The 28000-nt window shown below is 44.1% G+C and overlaps 1 protein-coding gene across 2 annotated transcripts in view; it reads left to right on the top strand.

Annotated features, from left to right (window-relative positions):
• Positions 1–28000, top strand: part of LRRC3B (leucine rich repeat containing 3B) — a 329771-nt gene that overhangs the window by 225483 nt on the left and 76288 nt on the right. Inside the window, exons 1-2 of one of the 2 annotated variants that reach the window (XM_075315269.1) lie at positions 676–739; positions 2063–2214. The gene's annotated coding sequence lies outside the window, so the exon portion shown is untranslated. Of the gene's footprint in view, positions 1–675; positions 740–2062; positions 2215–28000 lie in introns of those variants that run through there. The other variant, XM_075315267.1, reaches the window with a different exon arrangement.

Below are 28000 nucleotides of genomic sequence, written 5' to 3'. Positions count from 1 at the left end.
TGGAGTAATGGCTTCGTCCTGGCAGAGTGGCCTTTCAGTCTGTGGTGATACAGTACTCATTTCACTGTGGATAATGTCACAATAGTACCTGATTACTTTTAACTTTCCCATAATGCTACACAAAGAAGCAGTGTTTCAGGTGTGCATTAAAATACATCCACAGGTGTGTGTTTAATTAACTCAAATGTTGCCAATAAACCTCAGAAGCTTCCAAAGACATGACATGATGTTTAAAGTCATAGTGCTCTTAGTGTACGTAAACCTTTCACTTTGCAGAAAGTAATAAAAATGTGTTAAAACATTCTCTCTCTCATTATTCTGGCATTTGGCAAATATAAATAATTTTGGTTCCTAATTGACCTAAAACGGGAAAGGTTTATTCTGATTTCATGTCAGAAAGTGAGAAAAACATGCAGATGTGTCTTTTTAGATAATGTATGTAAACTTCTGGTTTCAACAGTATGTAAATTAGGCCACTTGCATTTTTTAGGTGTTTTTATTGCTTTTTGGACCCTGTGTTTGGGCTTTTCTTATGTTATGTTTTAAATAAAGCTGATTTGTTTGCTTCATTGATATACTTATATATGGATTACGTGAGTTTTTTATATGTTTTTGCAGAGGAAACGCATGTGCGTATTTTACCTGTGTACTTCGCAAGTTTAGAGGAAAAATCCGCCCCATAAGACTCAGTGTACCTGCAAGAGAAATTGATGTTGTGGATTTGAACCATGAACTGCAGGTCAGTTTACACTGAGTAAAAAAAGCACAGTGGATATGAGATTTCTATAAATCCCATCCACTTTGCTGGAACGTGAAAACGCTACATTTTTGACTCAGTAAAAACTAATAGGAACACAGCCTAAGGGTACATATTTTTTATTAGGGCTATGCATAGCGATAAGAAGATGCATATTGATAATGAGGCACAAACCTAATAAGCATAATTGATAATTATTAAATGGTCAGTGTCACTTGAATTTGTTTTTCATAAATGTAACATATTTTATTGTAAACGACTTCTGATTACCCAATAAACAAGCAAAATGAACGATCTATCAGTGCTCATAGTTTACTACTAGTAAAGTAAGTACAATTTGGCAGTCTTTTGGTGCCACGGATCAGTTTGTGTAATGAACCTTTATGTTGAATCTATTTTATTATTCATTTTACTTATAGTTAGTGATGAGCTAGTACCGAAATATTCGTAATCACTATACTCATAACGAGTACTTTGTATTACTCGCGTATTCGTTCCGAATAGCGAGTACAATGCAGGTCAAAGGGAAATTAGAGTAATTTTCTGCTGGACCCAAAAAAGAGGTCCGTTGGATGGGAAAGGGATGAAACTGAATGGGGAGAGCCTGGAGAATATGCCTGCATATCTCTCTCTCTCTCTCTCTCCATCCCCCGCTCCCGCTATTGATAAGCATGAAGCGTGTCCAGCCAATCACAGTAATGCCAAAACAAAGATGGCTGCAACATTACTGTGATTAGTTAAGAAGCCCAGCAGGTTTAGTGGCTACAAATCAGCTGCTAAACCTTCTGGGCAGGGCATACGAGTATCGTGAGGCGAGTACACAAAAACTCGCAATGTAACAAGTAACCCGAATACCGTACTATCCGTGCGAGTAGCGAATAGTAATGATTACACTCACTCATCACTACTTATAATACTTGCTGATCATCCAATGGTATATCTACCTATCAACAAACTCTATTTACTCTATCTACAAGTTCCATTATCAACTCGTAGAAATCCTGATGGGTCTTGTAGTTTCTGAACTATTGAAGATTTGTAACACATGCCATAATAATTTTGATGTCAATGTAAATAAAAGCAAATATTTTCTAATTGATTTTACTTCCAATGTAATGTTTAATAGTTTTAATTTTACCAAATCCTTAAATTTAGTTTTGTCCAGAGCAGAGACTTCATAGCAAGATCTTCATGCGTGAAATGGTTTTCTGTCACACTGATAGTGTTTAGCCACAGCCAAGAAGCCAAGAGTATTACAAGTATGACCAATAAGGGCTTAGTTAATGGGGTGTATTTTTTCTCTAGGTAATCTGCTGCATTTCACAGAGAATGTTCCTGGAAAAATTGAAATGAATAAATGAATTCCGAATACATCTTCCTAGAACTAAACCAATGCAGAATTTGATGGCAAGGCTACCATGTCCAATATTGATTTCTTCCACCGAGTAAACAAGCAGGCAAGTTATGTATAGCTGGACACACATATTTTTTATCTTTCATTTTTCTTATTCTCCATAGGGAATATTTACTGAACATCATTGTAAAGCTAACAAGTGTAATTAGGCTTAAAGAAGCACTCCTGTTAAAGTTTTTATCTTCTTAATATATTGCAATCATATTATTTAACACTGTGTACTTATAATTGCTCATTTTGCCCTTCTACCCAGTTAATTATTCTCTGTTCCATTAGGTCTATGACATCATAGGATTAAAAACAGACAAGGAGAAGTTTCTAACCTTTATGTAGGAACACTAAAGGCCGCTTTACACGCTGCGATATCGGTACCGATATCGCTAGCGTGCGTTCCTGCCCTCATCTGTTGTGCGACATGGGAAAATCGCTGCCCGTGCCGCACAACATTGCCCAGACCCGTCACATGTACTTACCTGCCCGGCGACGTCGCTGTGACCGGCGAACCGCCTCCTTTCTAAGGGGGCGGTTCGTTCAGCGTCACATTGACGTCACAGCTGCGTCACTGAACCGCCGCCCAATAGAAGCGGAGGGGCGGAGATGAGCGGGACGTAACATCCCGCCCACCTCCTTCCTTCCGCATAGCGGCCGGGAGGCAGGTAAGGAGAGCTTCCTCGTTCCTGCGGTGTCACACGGAGCGATGTGTGCTGCTGCAGGAATGAGGAACAACTTCATTACTGCTGTAGTAACGATATTTGAGAATGGACCCCCATGTCACCGATGAGCGATTTTGCACGTTTTTGCAACGATGCAAAATCGCTCATAGGTGTCACACGCAACGGCATCGCTAATGCGGCCGGATGTGCGTCACCAATTCCGTGACCCCAACGACTTCGCATTAGCAATGTCGTAGCGTGTAAAGCCCCCTTTAGTCTATTTTCCCTGCATGAGTCATCATTACAACTACAAAGTGTTTACAGTAACCTAGATTTGTAGTTGTAATGATGACTTGTGTAGTCAAAAATAGACTTCCTGTTTCTACATAGGACTTACATAGATTCAGCTGGTCTAATTTTAATCACGTAATGTTATAGACCTAATAAAATAGAAAATAATTATCTGGGTATAAGGGAAAAATGAGCAATTGTAAGTACACAGTGCTATAAAGTGTGTCCACCCATATCCTGTCCACCGCCATTAACTTGAGAACGGCGGCAGCTATAGGCATAGAAGTGGTGCCTAGGTATAGTAAAGTAGCCATGCGCTACGCAATGAAACCACCTTTAGCGCCACCTGGTGGAAAACAATGGAGTTAGCCATTTTTATTTTGAAAACGGAACGAGATAGAGAAAAAAGTGAATTACAAAGTTGTAGGGCATCTTCAATTCAATATGAATCGACACCTTGCCGTGTCCTAGCGATATTGTTCACCACGGGCAGCGATTTGCCCGTGACGCACAAATGACGGGGGCGGGTGCAATCGCTAGTGTTGCGGGCAGGGAGGACACCGCTGCACTGCGTTCGCTAACGCTCGGGTCCGGCGCTGCTGCGATGGCTGCTCGGTGGCTTGAGCGGTGGGCCGGATCCGGGGACTCGAGTGGCGCTCCTCGCCCGTGAGTGAAAGGAGGTAGTTTGGCTTGGGGATTTGGTCCGTGACGCCACCCACGGGTTGTGGTGAGGTTGGGCACCACCGCTGCTGGTGACGGGGATCCCGGGAGCGATGGTAGGGAGCAGCTGGGATGTTGTTTCCCCCCTCCGTGGGTCGGGGTTGGTGGTCCCGGGGCCCGGTGAGGTGACGGGGAGGCAGGGTTGGCAAGGTGCAGGGTCGCCTGGACTGCGCAGAGCAGTGCCGGACAGCACGGTAGTACTCACTCAGCTACAAATGTATGCAAAGTCTCTGGTAAACCAAACGGCTGGATGGACGGGTACCGCAGCCGGCTGCTGTGACTTCTCCCGGGCGGTTGGTGGTGGCTGCCTTTCCCTGCACCTATGTGTATGTTCGGTCCCGATGGATTCCCACCGGTAACCCGCTCCCCAGCGTGTGTATGTGCTGGAGGAGCCCTTTTGCCCGCAGGCTCTGGCCCTTGGAACTCTAGCTGTGGCGGTAGCTGTATTTCCTTTTGCTGGTCAGACGGTTGCCTTCAATCGGGTCTTGGCTGTTAGGAAACCCCTGGGGTTCCGGTCACTGATAGATTTGAACTCTAATGGCGACTCCAAGCCTGGTCGGGGTCCGCAGGCCCTGCCTGTGTGTGCTGGCTTCACTTCACTCCCCGGTTCGGTACCGGCGGGCCACCGCCCGTCCCCGGTCCTATGGTTCCGCGTTGATCTGCCTCTCCTGCAGACGGCCACCACCGTCTGCCAACCTTGCTCTTGGTGCCCGGGCCACACACCCGGACACGGTCAGTTTGCTCCTCACTTCTCACTCCTCTCTTTTCCACTTCCCTAACTGTTCTGACTTCCTTTTCCCGCCTCCAGGACTGTGAACTCCTCAGTGGGTGAGGCCAACCACCTGGCTCCACCCCACCTGGAGTGGACATCAGCCCCTGGAGGGAGGCAACAAGGATTTTGTGTCTGGCTGATGTGCCTGTCTCAGGGTGGGGGTGTATGTTGTAGTACCTGTGACGACCTGGCTAGTCCAGGGCGCCACACTAGCGACATCGCTAGCGATGTCGCACCATGTAAAGCGGCCTTAGGAAAGTCTGTACTCCAAAAATCAAATGGCTTTCCTTCCCTCTCGAGCCCTGCGGTGCGGCCAAACACTGTACTGTACAGTCACATGTGGGGTATTGCACCGTTCAGGAGAAATTGTGTAACACATTATGGGGCCTTTTTTAACTATTCCCTTGTGAAAATTGGAAATCCAGGGTTAAAACAATATTTTAGTGGTAAAAAATTTAAGTATTTTTTCTTCACTGCCTAATATGACGATTCATTCATTGAGGGGTGCAGTTTGTAAAATGGGGTCACTTGTGTCGGGTTTCTGCTGTTCTGGCACCTCCGGCTCTGCCAATGTGACATGGCATCCTCAAACCATTCCAACTTAATCTGATCTCAGATATGGCACTCCTTCTTTTCTTCACTTTGTATTGTGCCTCAAAAGCAGTTTTCGATCACATATGAGGTTTACTCAGGAAAAGTTGCACTATAAATTGTATGGTGCATTTTTCCTGATACCCTTGTGAAAAAGCTACCTGGTTGAAGCAACAATTTTTTTGGGTAAAAATGTATTTTTTTTATTTTCACGCCTCAAAGTTAAAAAATTCTGTGAAGCAAACAAGGGTTCAATATGCTCAACAACCATCTAGCTGAATTCCTTGAGGATCTAGTTTCCAAAATGGGGTCACTTGTGCGCGAGCACCACTATTTAGGCACCTCAGGGAGTCTCCAAATGCGATATGGCGTCTGCTAACAATTCCAGCCAATTTTGCAGTAAACAGTTGATTTCCACCACATATGAGGTATCATCGTACTCAGGAAAAATCGCACAATAAATTTTATGGTGCATCTTTTCCTGATACCCATGTGAAAAAAAGCTACTTGGCGTCCACTAATGGTTCCAGCTAATTCTGCTTTCAAAATTTCAAAGGGCGCTCCTTCCATACCCTGCCATGTATCCAAACAGTTCATTTACACAACATATGAGGTATCAGCGTACTCAGGGAGAAATTGCACAATAAATTTTATGGTGCATTTTTTCCTAATACCCTCTGAAAATTCATAATTTTATAGTTAAATTAACATTTTTGTGGAAAACAGTTACATTTTCATTTTTTTCTTCCACATTGCTTTTCTTCCTGTGAAACACCTAAGGGGTTAGTAAACTTCTTGAATGTGGTTTTGAGCAGTGTGAGGTGTGCAGTTTTCAGAATGGTGTCACTCTTGGGTATTTTCTGGCACCTTCGCTTCTCAAAGTCACTTAAAATGTGATGTGGTCCCTAAAAAAATGATTTTGTAAATTTTCTTGGATAAATTAGAAAATTGCTGTTGAACTTTGAACCCTTCTAACTTCCTAACAAAAAGAAATATGTTTAAAAAATTGCACAGATGTAAAGTAGACATGTGAAAAATGTTATTTAATAACTATTTTGTGTGACATGCTGTATCTTTCAAATTTATGGTCATGAAATTTCAAAGTTTGATAATTGCCAAATTTTCCAAATTTTCGCCACATTTCCCATATTTTTACAAATAAACACAAAAAACATCGTCTTCATTTTACCACTATCATGAAGTACAATATGTCATGAAAAAACATTGTCAGAATCACCAGGATCAGTTGTAGCGTTCCATAGTTATAACCTGTCAAAGTGACACTGGTTAGAATTGCAAAAAAGTGGCCTGGTCATTAAGGTGAAAACCATGCTCTGGGGTAAAGGGGTTAGATAAATTAAATGTATGTTAAGTTGCAGCATGTATTATTATCACGGTTGAGATGGGATAACCGGGGCTCCTAAACTGGCCCTCATGCTAGGTTGCCCTAGCTGTCCCTCATTCCAGAGATATATCTAATGGTGATGATGTCTGGGTCGTCTTCTTTGCCCTGCTCCTGAACAGCCCTGATCTAATACTTACTCTCCCAGACCCCAGGGGAGGACCGGGAGAAGAGTGATTGAACCCACAGATAAGGACAAACAGGAAACCAAAACTCATTCACACAGCATGCTCACACAGAGGTATTAGACAAACAGTGATAAGGAGGAACATATGACTGGAGAACTCCACAACAACTCCACGCACAAAGCAATACAATCACCAGCATAACTGGGATAGAACAGCACATGGACCAGTGTAGCTAAAGCTATAGTCGGCATAGGAATACAGGCTCCTACATCTTAAAAAGGCGGGGAGTGACTGTGATAGGTCTCCCACAACTTGTGATCCAAGAGGTAACCAGCAGGCTAGCAGAAATTAACTTTCAAACCCAATCACTAATGAGAACACACCTGGTCAACACCTGAGCCTGTCTGTGCAACTCAGATGCACCAAAGTAGACATAATGAGGAGTGTTAAACTCTGCAGTGTGAACATTGTCAGATGCCGCCATGACATTCTGCACGTTTATAGCCAAACACCAATTATAGTCCAAAGCTAGACTCACAATTCTATGAGTGTCTCTTTCCTTTGTATTTTGGTGTCCACTTTCTATTATTAAGTTATTATTATAACTTTATAACTATTCTTGTAACAAATTCCATAACAGCCTATGGGTTATAGAGCCAACCTTATGGCATCTGTCCAGTAAACTAATCTGATTATATTTGTTTCTTTGTGTTTCTCCCACTCCTTCATGCCCTGAGTAGAGTTGAGCGCGGTTCGTGGTTCGTGGTTCTCCAGTTCGCGGCTCGAGTGATTTTGGGGCATGTTCTAGATCGAACTAGAACTCGAGCTTTTTGCAAAAGCTCGGTAGTTCTAGAAACGTTCGAGAACGGTTCTAGCAGCCAAAAAACAGCTAAATCATAGCTTGGTTTCTGCTGTAATAGTGTAAGTCACTCTGTGAATCAAACTATTATCACATTTCAGTGTATAGTGTGCGTGAACAGCGCCTTCAGATCACTGCTGTTTCTATAATGGCGATCGCCATTTTTTTTTTTTTTTTTTCTTGTCTTCCTTCCCTAAGCGCGCGCGTCTTGTGGGGCGGGCCAGCATGTCAGCCAATCCCAGACACACACACAGCTAAGTGGACTTTGAGCCAGAGAAGCAACGGCATGTGTGATAGGATCTGCATGTCACATGTCCCTGCATTATAAAACCGGACATTTTCTTCACGGACGCCATTATCTGCCTTCTGCGTCTTTGGTGTCAGACATCACTGTCGCAGCTCCGTCTTCCTGAGTCCTATAGCCGATACAGCTGTATGCGCTGCATACACAGCGTTAGACAGCTTAGGGAGAGCACTTTATAGCAGTCCTTTTAAGGGCTCCAACCGGCAGGGTCAGAGAGCCATAGGTGACAGGTCCTGCAAACAGCAACAGCGTCTGTGTAGCCCAGGTCAGGGATTTCCTACCTGCATTTCACCATTAGGAGGGAATAGAAAGGCAGTCTTCCATTCCTCTACCCAGAGCACCACAATCCTGCCACTGTACCCTCTTGTCCTCTGCACACTCCAACTGATAACTAAGCCATTATACTAGCAAACACTCAGTGTACCTAGTGGCATCCTATACGTGGCTATTGGACTTTGCTATAGTCCCACTAGTGCAAAGACATTTGCAGAGCGCGTCTGCCTGCATTGCACACTACAACTCATTCTAACCAAGCCATTATACTAGCAAACACTCAGTGTACCTAGTGGCATCCTATACGTGGCTATTGGACTTTGCTATAGTCCCACTAGTGCAAAGACATTTGCAGAGCGCGTCTGCCTGCGTTGCACACTACAACTCATTCTAACCAAGCCATTATACTAGCAAACACTCAGTGTACCTAGTGGCATCCTATACGTGGCTATTGGACTTTGCTATAGTCCCACTAGTGCAAAGACATTTGCAGAGCGCGTCTGCCTGCGTTGCACACTACAACTCATTCTAACCAAGCCATTATACTAGCAAACACTCAGTGTACCTAGTGGCATCCTATACGTGGCTATTGGACTTTGCTATAGTCCCACTAGTGCAAAGACATTTGCAGAGCGCGTCTGCCTGCGTTGCACACTACAACTCATTCTAACCAAGCCATTATACTAGCAAACACTCAGTGTACCTAGTGGCATCCTATACGTGGCTATTGGACTTTGCTATAGTCCCACTAGTGCAAAGACATTTGCAGAGCGCGTCTGCCTGCGTTGCACACTACAACTCATTCTAACCAAGCCATTATACTAGCAAACACTCAGTGTACCTAGTGGCATCCTATACGTGGCTATTGGACTTTGCTATAGTCCCACTAGTGCAAAGACATTTGCAGAGCGCGTCTGCCTGCGTTGCACACTACAACTCATTCTAACCAAGCCATTATACTAGCAAACACTCAGTGTACCTAGTGGCATCCTATACGTGGCTATTGGACTTTGCTATAGTCCCACTAGTGCAAAGACATTTGCAGAGCGCGTCTGCCTGCGTTGCACACTACAACTCATTCTAACCAAGCCATTATACTAGCAAACACTCAGTGTACCTAGTGGCATCCTATACGTGGCTATTGGACTTTGCTATAGTCCCACTAGTGCAAAGACATTTGCAGAGCGCGTCTGCCTGCGTTGCACACTACAACTCATTCTAACCAAGCCATTATACTAGCAAACACTCAGTGTACCTAGTGGCATCCTATACGTGGCTATTGGACTTTGCTATAGTCCCACTAGTGCAAAGACATTTGCAGAGCGCGTCTGCCTGCGTTGCACACTACAACTCATTCTAACCAAGCCATTATACTAGCAAACACTCAGTGTACCTAGTGGCATCCTATACGTGGCTATTGGACTTTGCTATAGTCCCACTAGTGCAAAGACATTTGCAGAGCGCGTCTGCCTGCGTTGCACACTACAACTCATTCTAACCAAGCCATTATACTAGCAAACACTCAGTGTACCTAGTGGCATCCTATACGTGGCTATTGGACTTTGCTATAGTCCCACTAGTGCAAAGACATTTGCAGAGCGCGTCTGCCTGCGTTGCACACTACAACTCATTCTAACCAAGCCATTATACTAGCAAACACTCAGTGTACCTAGTGGCATCCTATACGTGGCTATTGGACTTTGCTATAGTCCCACTAGTGCAAAGACATTTGCAGAGCGCGTCTGCCTGCGTTGCACACTACAACTCATTCTAACCAAGCCATTATACTAGCAAACACTCAGTGTACCTAGTGGCATCCTATACGTGGCTATTGGACTTTGCTATAGTCCCACTAGTGCAAAGACATTTGCAGAGCGCGTCTGCCTGCGTTGCACACTACAACTCATTCTAACCAAGCCATTATACTAGCAAACACTCAGTGTACCTAGTGGCATCCTATACGTGGCTATTGGACTTTGCTATAGTCCCACTAGTGCAAAGACATTTGCAGAGCGCGTCTGCCTGCGTTGCACACTACAACTCATTCTAACCAAGCCATTATACTAGCAAACACTCAGTGTACCTAGTGGCATCCTATACGTGGCTATTGGACTTTGCTATAGTCCCACTAGTGCAAAGACATTTGCAGAGCGCGTCTGCCTGCGTTGCACACTACAACTCATTCTAACCAAGCCATTATACTAGCAAACACTCAGTGTACCTAGTGGCATCCTATACGTGGCTATTGGACTTTGCTATAGTCCCACTAGTGCAAAGACATTTGCAGAGCGCGTCTGCCTGCGTTGCACACTACAACTCATTCTAACCAAGCCATTATACTAGCAAACACTCAGTGTACCTAGTGGCATCCTATACGTGGCTATTGGACTTTGCTATAGTCCCACTAGTGCAAAGACATTTGCAGAGCGCGTCTGCCTGCGTTGCACACTACAACTCATTCTAACCAAGCCATTATACTAGCAAACACTCAGTGTACCTAGTGGCATCCTATACGTGGCTATTGGACTTTGCTATAGTCCCACTAGTGCAAAGACATTTGCAGAGCGCGTCTGCCTGCGTTGCACACTACAACTCATTCTAACCAAGCCATTATACTAGCAAACACTCAGTGTACCTAGTGGCATCCTATACGTGGCTATTGGACTTTGCTATAGTCCCACTAGTGCAAAGACATTTGCAGAGCGCGTCTGCCTGCGTTGCACACTACAACTCATTCTAACCAAGCCATTATACTAGCAAACACTCAGTGTACCTAGTGGCATCCTATACGTGGCTATTGGACTTTGCTATAGTCCCACTAGTGCAAAGACATTTGCAGAGCGCGTCTGCCTGCGTTGCACACTACAACTCATTCTAACCAAGCCATTATACTAGCAAACACTCAGTGTACCTAGTGGCATCCTATACGTGGCTATTGGACTTTGCTATAGTCCCACTAGTGCAAAGACATTTGCAGAGCGCGTCTGCCTGCGTTGCACACTACAACTCATTCTAACCAAGCCATTATACTAGCAAACACTCAGTGTACCTAGTGGCATCCTATACGTGGCTATTGGACTTTGCTATAGTCCCACTAGTGCAAAGACATTTGCAGAGCGCGTCTGCCTGCGTTGCACACTACAACTCATTCTAACCAAGCCATTATACTAGCAAACACTCAGTGTACCTAGTGGCATCCTATACGTGGCTATTGGACTTTGCTATAGTCCCACTAGTGCAAAGACATTTGCAGCACGTCTGCCTGCGTTGCACACTCCAACTAATTATAACTAAGTTGCATTGTCAGGGATATTTATTCTTTATTATTCTGCTGTTAATAAAGCTAGACCACCACTGCAATCTTCACCACCTCTCAATTTTTACTACCACATTTTCAGTCCACAATCTTGTCGCAATCAACATGAGTGGCAAAATGACAGATGCTGGTGGAAAGGGGAAGAGGCGTGGTGGAAAAGGCAAAAAAGGTTTTGTCCGTGGGGAAGGTGGCAAAGCTCCATTATCATCTGCTGAAGATAGACCATCTACCAGCAAAAGTAAGATGTCTACTACTTACCGTGGACAATCCGATGTGCTCCCTTTTTTACGGACACGAACAACAGGAAGAAAGGTAGATGATGGGCAAAAAAGGAAAATGCTTGAATGGATCTCAAGTGGTCCAACAAGTGCCCTCTCAGCCACTTCAAGTACCGCATCCAAAAAACACCAGTCCTCTGAGTTGTCATCCCAATCACACTTGATTTCTCCCAGCTCTGAAGTCTCCATCAGCCCTGCACAGTATGGTGGAACTGAGATGGCTGAGTCTGCAGAGCTGTTCAGTCACACTATAGCCTGGGAATCAGAGGTCTGCTCCCAAGCTACAGTGAGTACAGAACAGGAAATGGTCTGCAGTGATGCCCAGAACCTTTGTGACTCAGATTCAGGCCGTGAGGACCAAGTTTCTGAGCATAATGTTGACCCTTTGTCACAAACTGTAACACCTGTGGTTATAGACAATGAGGAACATACTGATGAAGATGAGACGCAGATACCCGATTGGGATGACAACTTAAATATTCCGTCAGGGCAAGAAGAGGCTCGGTCTGAGGGGGAGGGGAGTGCAAACACAACAATTGATGATGACGTTCTAGATCCCACCTACTGTCAACCCCCAGTCAGGCACTCGAGGAGGTCAACAGAGGCGGTGGAGGAGGATGCAACCGACGACGAAGTTACCTTGCGCCTTCCTGGACAGAGTCGGAGCACTGGTAGCACGTCTACAACTGCATCCTCAGCCACCACTCTGCCTATGAGCATTATTCGGGGTGGATCAACAGGTCGCATGGCCTCTAAGCCTTGCCTAGCCTGGTCCTTTTTTCACATCGAAAAAGATCGCCCAACTCATGTGATATGTAACATTTGTCATGATTCTCTTAGTAGAGGTCAAAAGCTCAGCAGTTTGACAACTTCTTCCATGAATCGGCACATGAATAAATATCATAAGTCCCGGTGGGAAGCTCACCGTGCTGCAATGCGGCCTAGCGGAGCGAACCATCCACCGCCCGCCCCTTCCACTGCATCCGCGCGCTCTTCATCTTCTAGGACTGTGGGGACAGCTGCCACACCTGTTTTTCCACGCAAAACTTCCACCACTGTAACCGCAACAGGCAGTTTGCTTGTAAGGTCGTCAGTTGGTTTGGAAGGGGAAACAAGTGAGTGTGTACAGCTCTCTCAGACATCGATAGCACCAACGTTGGATGAAGGCAACATCATGTCTCCGCCTGCACTTTCCTCACAAACCTGCATTTTTCCAGGGACACCCTACTCAACACCGTCTACACACAGCAGCCAGATCTCTGTCCCTCAGATGTGGTCAAATAAAAGGCCACTTCCTCCGACCCATGACAAAGCTAAGAGGTTGACTCTATCCCTCTGTAAGCTGTTGGCTACCGAAATGCTGCCTTTCCGCCTAGTGGACACACAGGATTTTAGAGACCTTATGTCTGTCGCTGTGCCCCAGTACCAGATGCCTAGTCGCCACTACTTCTCTAAGAAAGGTGTGCCCGCGCTACACCAGCATGTCGCACACAACATCACCGCTTCCTTGAGAAACTCTGTGTGTGAACGGGTGCATTTCACCACCGATACTTGGACCAGTAAGCATGGACAGGGACGTTACATGTCGCTGACTGGGCACTGGGTAACTATGGTGATAGATGGTGAAGGGTCTGCTGCACAAGTCTTGCCGTCCCCACGACTTGTGTGTCAATCCTCTGTCTGTCCAAGTTCCGCCACTGCTTCTGCATCCTCCACCTCATCTGGGTCCTCCACCTCCGCCCCAAGCCTGCCTGGTCAGGCCACCAGCGTTCTCACTGCGCAGAAGGAATCACGCACCCCTCATTACTATGCTGGCAGCAGAGCGCAACGGCATCAGGCGGTCTTTAGCTTGACATGTCTTGGTAATAAGAGTCACACAGCTGAGGAGTTGTGGTCAGCTTTGCGGTCCGAGTTTAATAAATGGTTGTCTCCACTCAAACTGCAGCCTGGTAAGGCCGTGTGCGACAATGCTGCAAACCTGGGTGCGGCACTTCGCCTGGGCAAGGTGACACACGTACCTTGTATGGCTCACGTGTTGAACCTTGTCGTGCAGCAATTTTTAACACACTATCCCGGCCTAGATGGCCTTCTGAACAGGGCACGAAAACTGTCAGCTCACTTCCGCCGTTCAAGCGCCGCAGCAGAGCGACTTGCATCGCTCCAGAAGTCTTTCGGCCTGCCGGTTCATCGCCTGAAATGCGATGTGGCGACACGCTGGAATTCAACTCTCCACATGTTACAGCGACTGTGGCAGCACCGCAGAGCCCTGGTGCAATACGTCATGACGTATAGCCTGGGCCAACGAGATGCAGAGGTGGGGCAGATCACCCTGATGGAGTGGTCTCAGATCAAGGACCTATGCACCCTTCTGCACAGTTTCGACATGGCGACGAATATGTTTAGCGCTGACAATGCCATTATCAGCATGACGATTCCAGTCATTTACATGCTGGAGCACACGCTAAACACTATTCGGAGTCAGGGGGTGGGACAACATGAAGGGGAGGAACTACAGGAGGATTCATATGCGCAAGGGACAACAACATCACCAAGGTCCAGACGTTCATCATCACCAACGCAGCAGGCATGGGACCATGGGGGACAGGGATCGACAAGGGCGCATAGTAGCAGGCGAAATGTTGAGCAAGGTGCAGGAGAACATGAAGAAATGGAGGACGAACTGTCCATGGACATGGAAGACTCAGCGGATGAGGGAGACCTTGGTCAAATTTCAGTTGAAAGAGGTTGGGGTCAGATGTCAGAGGAAGAAAGAACGGGTAGCACCTCTATGCCACAAACACAGCATGGACTTGGTCCGCATGGCTGCGCAAGACACATGAGTGCCTTTTTGTTGCACTACCTCCAACATGACAGTCGTATTGTCAAAATTAGAAGTGATGATGACTACTGGATTGCCACACTATTAGATCCCCGGTACAAGTCCAAATTTTGTGACATAATTCCAGCCATAGAAAGGGACGCACGTATGCAGGAGTATCAGCAGAAGCTGTTACTAGATCTTAGCTCGGCTTTTCCACCAAACAACCGTGCAGGTGCAGGGAGTGAATCTCCCAGTTGTAACTTGACAAACATGGGACGGTCTCGTCATCTTCAACAGTCTACCCGTACCAGTAGGACCTTTTCTGGTGCCGGTAACAGCAATTTTATGGAATCTTTTCATAATTTTTTTAGACCCTCTTTTGCAAGGCCACCAGAGACAACAAGTCTGACACATAGTCAACGGCTGGAGAGGATGATACAGGAGTATCTCCAAATGAACATCGATGCCATGACTGTGCAACTGGAGCCTTGCTCCTTTTGGGCTTCAAACCTACAAAAATGGCCAGAGCTCGCAACTTACGCCTTGGAGATTTTGTCGTGTCCAGCTGCCAGCGTTGTCTCTGAACGTGTATTCAGTGCTGCTGGGTGTGTGCTGACAGATAAGCGCACGCGTCTGTCCAGTGACAATGTGGACAGACTGACGTTCATCAAAATGAACAAGTCATGGATCCAGAAGGAATTTACTACCCCTGTGTCATCCTGGGGAGAGTAAATGCTTGTGGATTTGGAATGTGCTTGATGCAAATCAAAACATCCTGTTTGCAACTAGGGCCCAAGTGCTGCCACTGATGGGGTGGGTGTCTGTGTGGCCCAATTTTTGGAAAAAAGGGAGACTCCGCTTGGAGTAACCCTTGCTTACATTGTTTTTAAAAGAAGCCAAGATGAACAAGTCATGGGTCAGCAAAGACTTTGCTACCTACCCCGGTGTCATCCTGGGGACGGCTAAGAATAGCGTATTTTTGAATGTGCTTGATGCAAATCAAAACATCCTGTTTGCAACTAGGGCCCAAGTGCTGCCACTGATGGGGTGGGTGTCTGTGTGGCCCAATTTTTGGAAAAAAGGGAGACTCCGCTTGGAGTAACCCTTGCTTGCTGTGTTTTTAAAAGAAGCCAAGATGAACAGAGCTGGGATCAGGAAAGACTTTGCTACCTACCCCGGTGTCATCCTGTGGACGGCTAAGAATAGCGTATTTTTGAATGTGCTTGATGCAAATCAAAACATCCTGTTTGCAACTAGGGCCCAAGTGCTGCCACTGATGGGGTGGGTGTCTGTGTGGCCCAATTTTTGGAAAAAAGGGAGACTCCGCTTGGAGTAACCCTTGCTTACATTGTTTTTAAAAGAAGCCAAGATGAACAAGTCATGGGTCAGCAAAGACTTTGCTACCTACCCCGGTGTCATCCTGGGGACGGCTAAGAATAGCGTATTTTTGAATGTGCTTGATGCAAATCAAAACATCCTGTTTGCAACTAGGGCCCAAGTGCTGCCACTGATGGGGTGGGTGTCTGTGTGGCCCAATTTTTGGAAAAAAGGGAGACTCCGCTTGGAGTAACCCTTGCTTGCTGTGTTTTTAAAAGAAGCCAAGATGAACAGAGCTGGGATCAGGAAAGACTTTGCTACCTACCCCGGTGTCATCCTGTGGACGGCTAAGAATAGCGTATTTTTGAATGTGCTTGATGCAAATCAAAACATCCTGTTTGCAACTAGGGCCCAAGTGCTGCCACTGATGGGGTGGGTGTCTGTGTGGCCCAATTTTTGGAAAAAAGGGAGACTCCGCTTGGAGTAACCCTTGCTTACATTGTTTTTAAAAGAAGCCAAGATGAACAAGTCATGGGTCAGCAAAGACTTTGCTACCTACCCCGGTGTCATCCTGGGGACGGCTAAGAATAGCGTATTTTTGAATGTGCTTGATGCAAATCAAAACATCCTGTTTGCAACTAGGGCCCAAGTGCTGCCACTGATGGGGTGGGTGTCTGTGTGGCCCAATTTTTGGAAAAAAGGGAGACTCCGCTTGGAGTAACCCTTGCTTACATTGTTTTTAAAAGAAGCCAAGATGAACAAGTCATGGGTCAGCAAAGACTTTGCTACCTACCCCGGTGTCATCCTGGGGACGGCTAAGAATAGCGTATTTTTGAATGTGCTTGATGCAAATCAAAACATCCTGTTTGCAACTAGGGCCCAAGTGCTGCCACTGATGGGGTGGGTGTCTGTGTGGCCCAATTTTTGGAAAAAAGGGAGACTCCGCTTGGAGTAACCCTTGCTTGCTGTGTTTTTAAAAGAAGCCAAGATGAACAGAGCTGGGATCAGGAAAGACTTTGCTACCTACCCCGGTGTCATCCTGTGGACGGCTAAGAATAGCGTATTTTTGAATGTGCTTGATGCAAATCAAAACATCCTGTTTGCAACTAGGGCCCAAGTGCTGCCACTGATGGGGTGGGTGTCTGTGTGGCCCAATTTTTGGAAAAAAGGGAGACTCCGCTTGGAGTAACCCTTGCTTGCTGTGTTTTTAAAAGAAGCCAAGATGAACAGAGCTGGGATCAGGAAAGACTTTGCTACCTACCCCGGTGTCATCCTGGGGACGGTTAAGAATAGCGTATTTTTGAATGTGCTTGATGCAAATCTAGCTGTGAAGTGTACAACTGGGGCCCAAGTGCTGCCACTGAAGGGGTGGGTGTGTGTGGGGCCCAATTTTTGGAAAAAAGGGAGACTCCGCTTGGAGTAACCCTTGCTTGCTGTGTTTTTAAAAGAAGCCAAGATGAACAGAGCTGGGATCAGGAAAGACTTTGCTACCTACCCCGGTGTCATCCTGGGGACGGATAAGAATGGCGTATTTTTGAATGTGCTTGATGCAAATCTAGCTGTGAAGTGTACAACTGGGGCACAACTGCTGCCACTGAAGGGGTGGGTGTGTGGGGCCCAATTTTTGGAAAAAAGGGAGACTCCGCTTGGAGTCACCTTGCGGTGTTTTACATGACTTTAGAAGGGCGTGCCATGCCTATATCTGTGTGTCCTCCTCTTTTTCCTTGTCCAGCTGTTTTGTTTTCGCATGAGTACATGTCCTTGTCACTTTCCCATGTGTTTGTGTTGTGTTGTGAGTTGTTTGTCACCTTTTGGACACCTTTGAGGGTGTTTTCTAGGTGTTTTACTGTGTTTGTGATTGCCTGCCATTGTTTCCTATGGGCTCGAGTTCGGTTCGTCGAACGTTCGACGAGCCGAACTCGAGCCAGACCCCCCGTTCGGCGAACCGCCTCGAGCCGAACCGGGACCGGTTCGCTCATCTCTAGCCCTGAGTCTTAGAGGGGGATGTCAGTACTCCAGCTGATGCTGGGATAGTTCTCCTCCTTCTCCATTAAATGCTGACAAGATGCATTTAGTTCACAAAGCATTTCCTAGACTGAACATAATCGTAACTAGCCTCTGACTGTAATGCTGGGTTTACACATCACATAAATATTACTATGTTAATCTACCATATAATTTTACAACAAAATAAAAATGTAGCACATATTTCTTTGCAAAGTTTAATCTAGATATATTGTGGTTGTAATTTTTTACTCATTGCATAGAGATTGCTACATTTCTGCTGGAAATTTTATGTTTTGAGTTTTGCCAAATGTATCCTCTGGTATTGTGGCCAGCGATAGTATCTCTATGTTTCCTCATCTGTCCAAAGTACATTGTTCTAAAGGTCAAAGAGGTTGATTCATCAAAATTAGTTTTTCATATGGTAGTCTTGAAGGCATGCCTACTACAGTAAGATGTACCAAATTCATTGAGAGGCACGCGACCAATATTACAGTCATGTAGATACTAAAAGCATAACTGTCATTTTAATTTTTATTTCATAAATAAATTGTACACATGAAAATAAGCAACTTTGTAATATATCTTATCAGACAAATTTGCTTCTTTCTCTGCCAGAATTAATCAGTCATTATCAATATTCTCAATTCTGAGGTAAAATCTGTATTTAGTGATGACTTTTCCATTACTGAGATAGAAGATGGCAGTTGTTACTGTTGATGACCACCCTTTTGTGCATGCCTAAAAAGACAAATAAAAAGATTGTCATCACCAAACCACAGGCCAGATGGAAGGTCAAAGTGACTCCGTCTGCCTCATTACAGTGAATTTTGGAATTATGTCTGAATCAGATTTTTCATAGACGTACATGTAGGCCCTAGTGTAAGCGCTCAAGCATAGAGCACATAATAAATGTGAGCCTAGCTGTACTGCGATCTTTGGGAGGCAGAATAAACAAATCAATAGCAGTTGCAGAATTGGCTTATGACAATTTTTTTTTTTATGACGTTCACCTTGCAGTTAGAGATGAGTAATCCTGTCAGGGATTCGATCGGTTCAGGATCGCCGAGTCTGCCTCAGATCACTGAGCAGATCATCAATTGTAGCCGATCTGATCATTGACCCTAGCCGAACCTATTAAATTCAATGGAAGGCAAAAGCGATGTGTTGTAAAATGGTGTAGGAGGCTGCAAAAAGAAAATAAATAAGGGTTAAGGGGCTGACAATTATCACTAATGCATATTCACTGCTTTCCCTTTTGACCAGTGTCTCTGATTGGCTGCCATTGGACAACGCCCCTACCCTCTGAGACAGCATCTGTGATTGCGTAGAATCACAAATGCTGTCTGTGTCCTTAAACTGGTGAAAAATAAATAAATAAAAGAATTGGCATAGGGTCCCCCATCTATTGATACCAGCACTTATTTTGGCTGTGCACTTATCTTGGCTGTGTATCAAAACAAGACGAACCACATGCGGCTTTTTTTTAATTATTTAAGTAAATAAATAATTTTAAAATTTTGATACTCAGCCAAGATCAAGCCAGAGAGCTGGTGGCTGATATTCTTTTTCTGGGGAGGCCCATGCTTATTTGTAGCATCCCAGGGGGTCAGGGGAAAATGCTCGTCACTGGGCCGGTGAGGATCAGGGGATGTCACGAGTGTCCCTGCCTAGTTTTGGGACCCCGAGGTGTACAAGGAGGGAGGGGGTGGTGATGAATGATGGTGGAGGTTGATTTCATGACGCCACCTGCGGTATGTGGCCAGGGAATTAGCTGCCGCTGCTGTTACTGTCCTCCAGGGTGGATGGTAGTAGCAGCCGAGGTGTTTCTGCTCCCCACAGGTGGTGCAGGCCCCAAGGAGGATGATGAGGGGAGTAGTAATGGCGGGCACTGAGGCGCGGGGCAGCGTAGCCAGGAATGACAGATGGACCCAGTCTCTGTGGGTTCCAAGTGTTTTACTCAAAGTTATGCCGCTCGCCCAGAAAGTACCGGTCATCAGCTTTGATGGGCCCCATCGAACCCGGATCCTTTAAAGGTCAGAGCCAGTGAAATTGACAGTGGGACCTTCCTCCTTGCGCTTGGTGTGGATCGCCGTGGCTTGAAGCACTTGGGGACCCCTAGTTCTTGAAAAGTGTGTACTCCCTGCTTGTATGCAGGTGCCATGGGTCTGCTGTGGGGCTACATTGGGATACGACCCCGGATCCTATCTGGCAGTGTGCTCCGGAAACTGTGGGGGCCGGAGGGACGTGCAATCCCCCAAGCCTGTAGATTTTGGTGGACAACCTGGAGTATAATCCACCCTAGGATTCTGCACCCTGTCAGCGGTGGTCCCGAGGGAGCAATCAAGTTCTCCCAAAGCCCTAGATTAGAAATGGGAGGTGTCTATGAGCTCCACCATTGCTAATCTGTAAGTGAAAATAAATAAAGACAAACACCGAAAAAATCCTTTATTTGAAATAAGCAAAAAACCACCCTCTTTTACCACAATGATTGGTGACTTCACTCTGGTTATTTGCAATCAGAGCTGGAGGATCCCACAGCCCTCCACCTGTGATCGCAGGTAACTTGACCTCAGGTGACCTCAATGAACTCTCACTGAGTTCACAGACTTACATCTCCTGGCAGAAAACTGCATTTTTTTGCCAAGAGATGCAGATTTGGTGCTGAAATTTGTACACTATATTCTGCACCCAATCTACACCTCCTGGGAAAAAATCGCATCACTATCGCATGCGGTATGAAGCCGTAGTGATGTGGTTTTTTTTGTCAAGAGGTGTAGGTTTGGTGAAAGAATATGGTATAAAAATTTCAGCACCAAATATGCATCTCTTGGGAAAAAAAATGCACAAAAACAGTTTTGATGCCGTTTCGGTGCAGTAATCTTCCAGGAGATGCAAAGGGAAAGGGTTACAGAGTAACTGTCATTTTCTGTTTTCGACAGAAAAATAAAAGTTTTTTTTCTGTTGAGCCTGTTTTTTGTAGGAAGAGTTCTACTTTTCATCATGTAATGTCCTGGAAAACAGAGAAAAATTTCCAAGTGAGGCAAAATAGCGAAAAAACTGCAATTCTGAAATAGTTGTTTAATTAACAGCATTCATTTTTTGGTAAATTGGTATTGTATGATTCTTTAGGCCTTTACGATTACCAAACATGCATAGTTTTTATTTTATTTAAGTGGTGAAAAATTTTCGAAATTAGAAAATTAAATGTTTGCTTTTGTCGACATTTTCCATGAGTTGTAACTAGGGAGGATCGAATATCACAAATATTCGGTAATATTCAGCTTCGCGAATATTCGACAAATAGGTTGCCACTATGCGAATATTTAATGTGCAATGTAAGTCTATGGGAAGCCCGAACAGTTGCTATTCGGCAACTATTCGGGTTTCCCATAGACATACATTCCGCATCGAATATTCGCAAATATTCGTCGAATATGGGCGTAGCCGAATATTTGAGGTATTCGATCATCCCTAGTCGTAACGGCTAACATTTTTAGGATGTGAAGCTATGTGAAGATTTATTTTTTGGACCCTGAGCTGACATTTTTATTTATATAATGTTGGGCAAGATGTGATGTTTTGATCACCTCTTATTAAATATTATTGCAATTTTAAGCCAGAAAACTATAATTCTGGCTTATAACGTATAATTCTGGCATTTTGATTTTTTTTTTTGTTACGCCGTTTACTGAGCAGACTATATTATTATAGATCAAACTTACAAATGTAGCAATAACAAATGTGTATTTTTTTTTCTTTTTAATTTTTTATGAGGGGAAAAGGGCTGCAATTTGAACTTTTATATATTTTAATTTTTTTTGTCTTTTTTAAAACTTTTTTTAATTTATTTACTTTTCACTGTATTTGATAGTCTGCTCAGGGCACTTGAACTTGTGATTATAGAGGAGAGATCCTGATGTTTGTTTTCAAACACCAACTAAAAAACATAGGGTTCGGAGTTCAAATGCTCTTCGTACGAACAAAGGTTGCGTGAGCAACATCGTGCTCAGGTATACTTGATGCTCAACCCAATGCAAGCTGCTTGCAATGTTTGAATGGTACACTGGAGGTAACAAGCGCTTAGATTTTGTGTGCCAACAACATTTTTTTGAAAAGCCTGCCCACCCTCCCCCAAAAGTGATCTGCTTATGGCTGGCTGTATGGGAGCGGAGACTCAAACTGTCACTCAGTGTTTCCAAACCTCAATATGAAAGGTTCAGTAACAATGAGGTTTGGTTCGTTTGCGGCCTGTGAACCAAACCTCCATAGGTTCGCTCATCTCTACTTGTGATCGTCTGATCGCTTGTGCTATACACAGAAGTGCATTATCATTGTTATGTATATCAAAAATCACAGTCTCCTATGAATGCCAGCTAAACGCTGGCTCTCTCAGGAGAACCATTTATGACCGGCAACCTATTGGTACCCCGCGATCATGTCACAGGCATGATGATGGGCACAAGGAATGGCACACCCCCAGCCGGTGTGTATTAAATGTTGCTGTCAGAGATTGAATAACTCAGCCATCATCTGCTAGCACAGATACAGGCTCAGAATGCAAACCTGCAACAAAGTCAGGAAGTCTGAATATGATCTAATAGTAAAGGCGTAACCAATAAGCTATTATATGACATGGTGCACTTTGCAAGCAGAGAAAATACTTTTTGGCATCCAATAGGTTTTCCTGACATATGCTGTCTGGTAGAATTAAACACATTGTTTAGTTTAAAATTAATTTGTTGAACTTACTATTCCTTCCTGGTTGCAACTGCAGAATCTGATGACTTGTACTTTAAATGTGCTGATAAGCTAGTCAGGGACATGCAGTTGGAGTTAGTGAGGAATAATGTCAGCATCCTTGTCTAAAAATTCATTGAGCAGCTTGGCAAACCTATAAAGAGTGGCAGGTGCAACCCAGCAAGGAACATAAACAGGGTGGGCAGCAACAACCCAGTTAGTATTGGCAGCAGCCCACAGTAACTCAACCTGACCTTTTGATAGCTTTGTGAAAATGTTCATGTCTTTTTCACTGCCTATTAAATAAACACTAAAATTGATTTGCCAAGCAAAGTCATGCACCAATAGATATGTAATATTTCACAAATAATTTTTGCCATTCTGTAGTTAAAAAAACACTTTTAAAATCCTTTAAAGGGATTCTGTCATCAGGTTTTTGCTACCTCATCTGAGAGCAGCATAATGTAGGAAAAGAGACTCTGAATCCAACAATGTATGACTTACTTTACTGGGTACAGCAGTTGTGACACAGAGTTCTTACATGTTGCATGTAGCAGAACTTAGAAAGCTAACGCTGCCCACACCAGAGCTCACATTGTCCATTATCTATTAACAGTGAGTTGCTTAACCAAAGAGGGGGTGCATGATGGGATGGCTTCGCATCAGAAAGCTAATCCAAGTAATCATAATTTCCTAGTGATAAAACCTTCATTGCAAGTTAACAGCACACAACTTAATTAGTGACACATCACTGAAATCTGTTTTAGCCCCTATCTCCTGCTGCCTTCAGATTACATAGCAAAACCCTGATGACAAATTTTCTTTGATTAAAAATTAAAAATTCTAAACTAATCTATTAGCCACAACTGAGAACATGTACAATGAGCATCTTACTTTGGATAACTGAGCAATGTGTAATGTTTTGTTTCAGTGGTGATGCTAAAGGAATGTTGAATAGTTTGCTAATGGAATCCCCTACAGATTATAAATAACCCACTGAGGTTCCTGCCATCAAATTTGTGTGGTGATAAGGTTCTAATTAGTACTAAAGTAAACACAAGGGTAAGTCAAGTCAGATGAGACTCGCCAATGTCAGTCTATGGGTGCAAGAAAAAAACGTGCCACACAGACCATTGTAGTGGTATCCATTTTTAACAGATACATTACCGTTCTATAGCACGGAACACTGCAAATGATTGTTGAACAATGTCTAGGTGAAAAAATAATCTCACATTCGCATATTACTTGCATGATATACAGAAAAACATAATATAAACAAAACATACATGGCCATGTCATAGTGTATACACCGAGGAAAAAACTACATAGTATCCCCCGGGAAGGTGCCAACTTCAAGGAACATATTGAAAACAAGGAGAACAAGGAAGATAAGGCACAATTGAGTACAAAAAATGTAATGATTTTATTACTGTAGAAAAATACTCAATTGTAAAAACAGAATTCAAAAAATTACAAATGTGGACTGAATGAGGAGGTAAAAAATAGAAGCACAGTACATGTATAATATAAACCCCTACCACAGACCAAACCTATATAATGTGAATTAGCATAAATCTAATAAATTGTATACCGTTATGATATAATGAGGATTTATGCAATAAATATTCGCCCCAGATTATAAAAGAAGGATATTATACTAGGTAACTAGCTCCAAAACCAAGATTAATGGCGAAAAAATCCCCCATAGGGGGAGTGTGAACAATTGTTACAATCAATATACATATAAGGTACATAATGCAGGTATAATGAAAAATATATATCCCAATGTGGGTAGAAAGCACTCAATAGAGTCTATCTGAGGTATTTAAAACCTGCACCCATCAGGGGGTAACCAGGGGAAAGTGGAGATGTTAAGGACAATTGCCACCGGGGAGCTAGATGATATGCGTGTCTGCATTCAGCCATATTTAATTATAAAGCCATATGATAGAATTACAAACACGGTGGAGGTGGAAAGCTGAGCCGACCATTAAGGTCAATATGGGAAAAGAGTGTCAGGCACACACATCATGCAAAGGAAACCTATTACCTTTTGGGGACTGGAATAAGTTAGGTGGTGGTAACGAGTGGTGGCCCCAACGTTTGTTTCGCTAGGCGCTTTTTCCAGGGGGTGTAGAGTATGTGTAGTACCAGCTCCTTATATTGAGCCTACACAAGTGAATTAGATCGTTTCTAATTGCAGTCGGCTACAGCGCATGCGCCGGAAGCCGAGGCCGAGAACCGGGGGATACTAGGCACACCGCCGCTAAACGGCGCATGTGTGGGAGAATAGGATGCGTAACCGTGGCTACCGCGCATGTGCACACAAACGGGCGCCGTCACACACCACTGCTTGGCTGTCGGCTGACCGGAGGACGCAAATGGCCGCAAGAACAGATGGTCAGTGTAAACAGTTGACTCCAATAGGGTTACTGAGCAATCCCACATAAGAAAAAACCTATACATATAATCACTAGATATGTCAATTAGGAGAATGCTCCATAACAAGCATCAGATGAAATAGGGACTTGAACATAGAATCATGATAGAAGATATCGGGTACATTGCAAATGTCTGTCCAGTACAAGATATAATAATAATTCACCTATGTAAGAAAAATGGACAAAAAAAGAAAAATAGAAAGCAGATTAAAACCACATACAACAAACAAATTAAAAATAATACATGTAACGCGTGTCCCTATATAATGTGAAACCACCCTCAAAACCATCACCATCAAAATAAATCATCATTGCAAAAAGCCAACAATCACAGAGAGAACCACCTGTAATTGCAAAAGTACACCCATGCACACGCATGTGTATACGTGTATATCCATGTGTGTAATCACAAAAAAGGTGGAAAAGAAGGGAAATATAAACCTTATAAAAAGGGAGAGTAGCTGACCACCTCATTAAGTCCATGTGGGACTAGGGTATTCAAGGAGACAATCCACCTGGACTCCCATTGTGCGAGAGTCTTGTGTAGATCCCCCCCCCCCGAACACCACCATGGATCACGTCAATGCCCCGAACCCTCAAGGATTTGTGGTTGCATCTATGATGCACCCTGAAATGGCGGGGAAGGTTCTTCAGCAGGGTGACATCCTCTACTTAGCCGGCTTCGGCAATATCCCTAAGGTGGTATCCATTTTTAACGGATACATTACCGTTCAATAGCACAGAACACTACAAATGATTGTTGAACAATGGCTAGATGAAAAAATAATCTCACACTCGCATATTACTTGCATGATATACAGAATAACATAAGCATGACACTCATCCAACTTTTAGGATGAAAATCGGACTGATTTTTGATAAGCTAGTGTGATTGAACGCTATTTGCTGTAGAATTTTTTTTAATCATCTTTCAGAAAAGAAAAAAATTCATAATTTTCCGATATCATCTCCCTGCTTTTCAATACACTTTGCCTATCTTGGTCAACAAGCTTTTGTTTGCCCTCATTAAAAAATATTTTAGTCTGAGCTGCAAACCACAAAAGCAGCGCTGTCGCAGTCTTCGGTGTTGTAGGACTTCTATCAGAAGATGCAACAAGTGATAGTCCGAGAGGGAAGAATCAGTTGACAAGCATGTGCAGTGTTGTCATCAATCATAGACATGTATCCTGCTATTTTATGGTTAGCACTGGTGTGACTTTCTTGAGTTTCTCTATCCATACACACTTGAATCGTGACAAAACATTTTCTTCCCACTGTTCTCAAAGTCCGGTAAATATCTGCATCATATATACCCTCAGTCCTTCAGACCATATAAGAAAATAAAAATGAAATACTGCACGCTGCTTTACTTTCTTGCTAATTACAAGTGGGGCAGCCATTGTTCCTAGCATGTTCAAACCTTACAGCAGTGACTGGAGAGAAAGCCACTTTGTACGCAAAACCCCGATGAGACAGTGCAGCCAACAGAAGTTATAATTGGTGTGTGTAACATTTTTTTCTCAACCTTGTAATAAAGGTCAGTAATAAGTGTCCATTCCCTAGGTTAGATGATACCTTGCTACTCACTGGAAATCCAAAATCTGAGACTCCCGCTGATACAGACAACTGCATTTTTTCAGGACCTTACCTGAATGGAGGTGCAGTCCAGAATTTAGGCTGCGGGCATGGCAACATGTTTGTGACAACAATTCTTATACAAGTCACAAGACTTAAAACATTTTTCCAATTTGTTGGCAACTTGCAGTCTTGTACCTATTTTAAAGCTATACCTTTGCTGTGAAAAAAACTGTGAAATAACAGACAAGTTGCAGTCGCATACCACTTGCATTGATATCTATCGTAAATGAGTTGCATACGCCTTACTGAGCACAGACTTTACAAAAAAATCAGTGTTCAGGTTCGGACTTCTGGTACAGTTTTTATGCTAATCACTTCAACAAGTGTCGGTACGCTCGATGCTTGGCCCAGTGCGAGCCGCTTGTAGGGTTTGAATGGCTTGCACTGAGGGTAAAATCAGCGTTATTAGATGTAATATGTAAAAAAAAAAATATGGAAAAACTCTGCCCACCCTCCCCCGAAAGTGTTCTCTTTATGGCTGTCTGCAAGTGGGCGGAAAGCTGAACTAGCAAATTAAACCACAGAAACACAGAAAACTAAACATAAGCAAATTGTCTCTCCAGTAAAGGAGACAAAATCTAGCACAGCGCCACCTATTGGAAGTAGCGATCCTAAAAGTCACAAGTGGATTTTTAACAATCCTTTGCAATATGACTCAGGATATATAAGCCAGATCAGAATCCCAATTTGCAGACACGGTGTTTCGGGGTGCTTGCCCCTCGTCAGTGCAAAGTATGGGGGTGTCTGATCTGGCTCATGAGAAAGCTATGTGGGGACCACGGGGGAACACTATTCTCCTTAAGGAGACTTTGCAAGCCAGTCTGGCTGCCAAGTAAGGGGACTTATAGCTGCCACGCCCCTCTAAGAAATATTCAAATTGTCTCTCCAGGAAAGGAGACAAACTCTAGCACAGCGCCACCTATTGGAAGTAGCGATCCTAAAAGTCACAAGTGGATTTTTAACAATCCTTTGCAATATGACTCAGGATATATAAGGCAGATCAGAATCCCAATTTGCAGACACGGTGTTTCGGGGTGCTTGCCCCTCATCAGTGCAAAGTATGGGGGTGTCTGATCTGGCTCATGAGAAAGCTATGTGGGGACCACGGGGGAACACTTTTCTCCTTAAGGAGACTTTGCAAGCCAGTCTGGCTGCCAAATAAGGGGACTTATAGCTGCCACACCCCTCTAAGAAATATTCAAATTGTCTCTCCCGGAAAGGAGACAAACTCTAGCACAGCGCCACTTATTGGAAGTAGCGATCCTAAAAGTCACAAGTGGA

The sequence above is a fragment of the Anomaloglossus baeobatrachus genome, chromosome 6, assembly GCF_048569485.1.
Source record: "Anomaloglossus baeobatrachus isolate aAnoBae1 chromosome 6, aAnoBae1.hap1, whole genome shotgun sequence".
NCBI lineage: Eukaryota > Metazoa > Chordata > Amphibia > Anura > Aromobatidae > Anomaloglossus > Anomaloglossus baeobatrachus.
The sequence above is the reverse complement of the archived record's forward strand: the minus strand, read 5'-3'. Positions and strand labels throughout refer to the sequence as shown.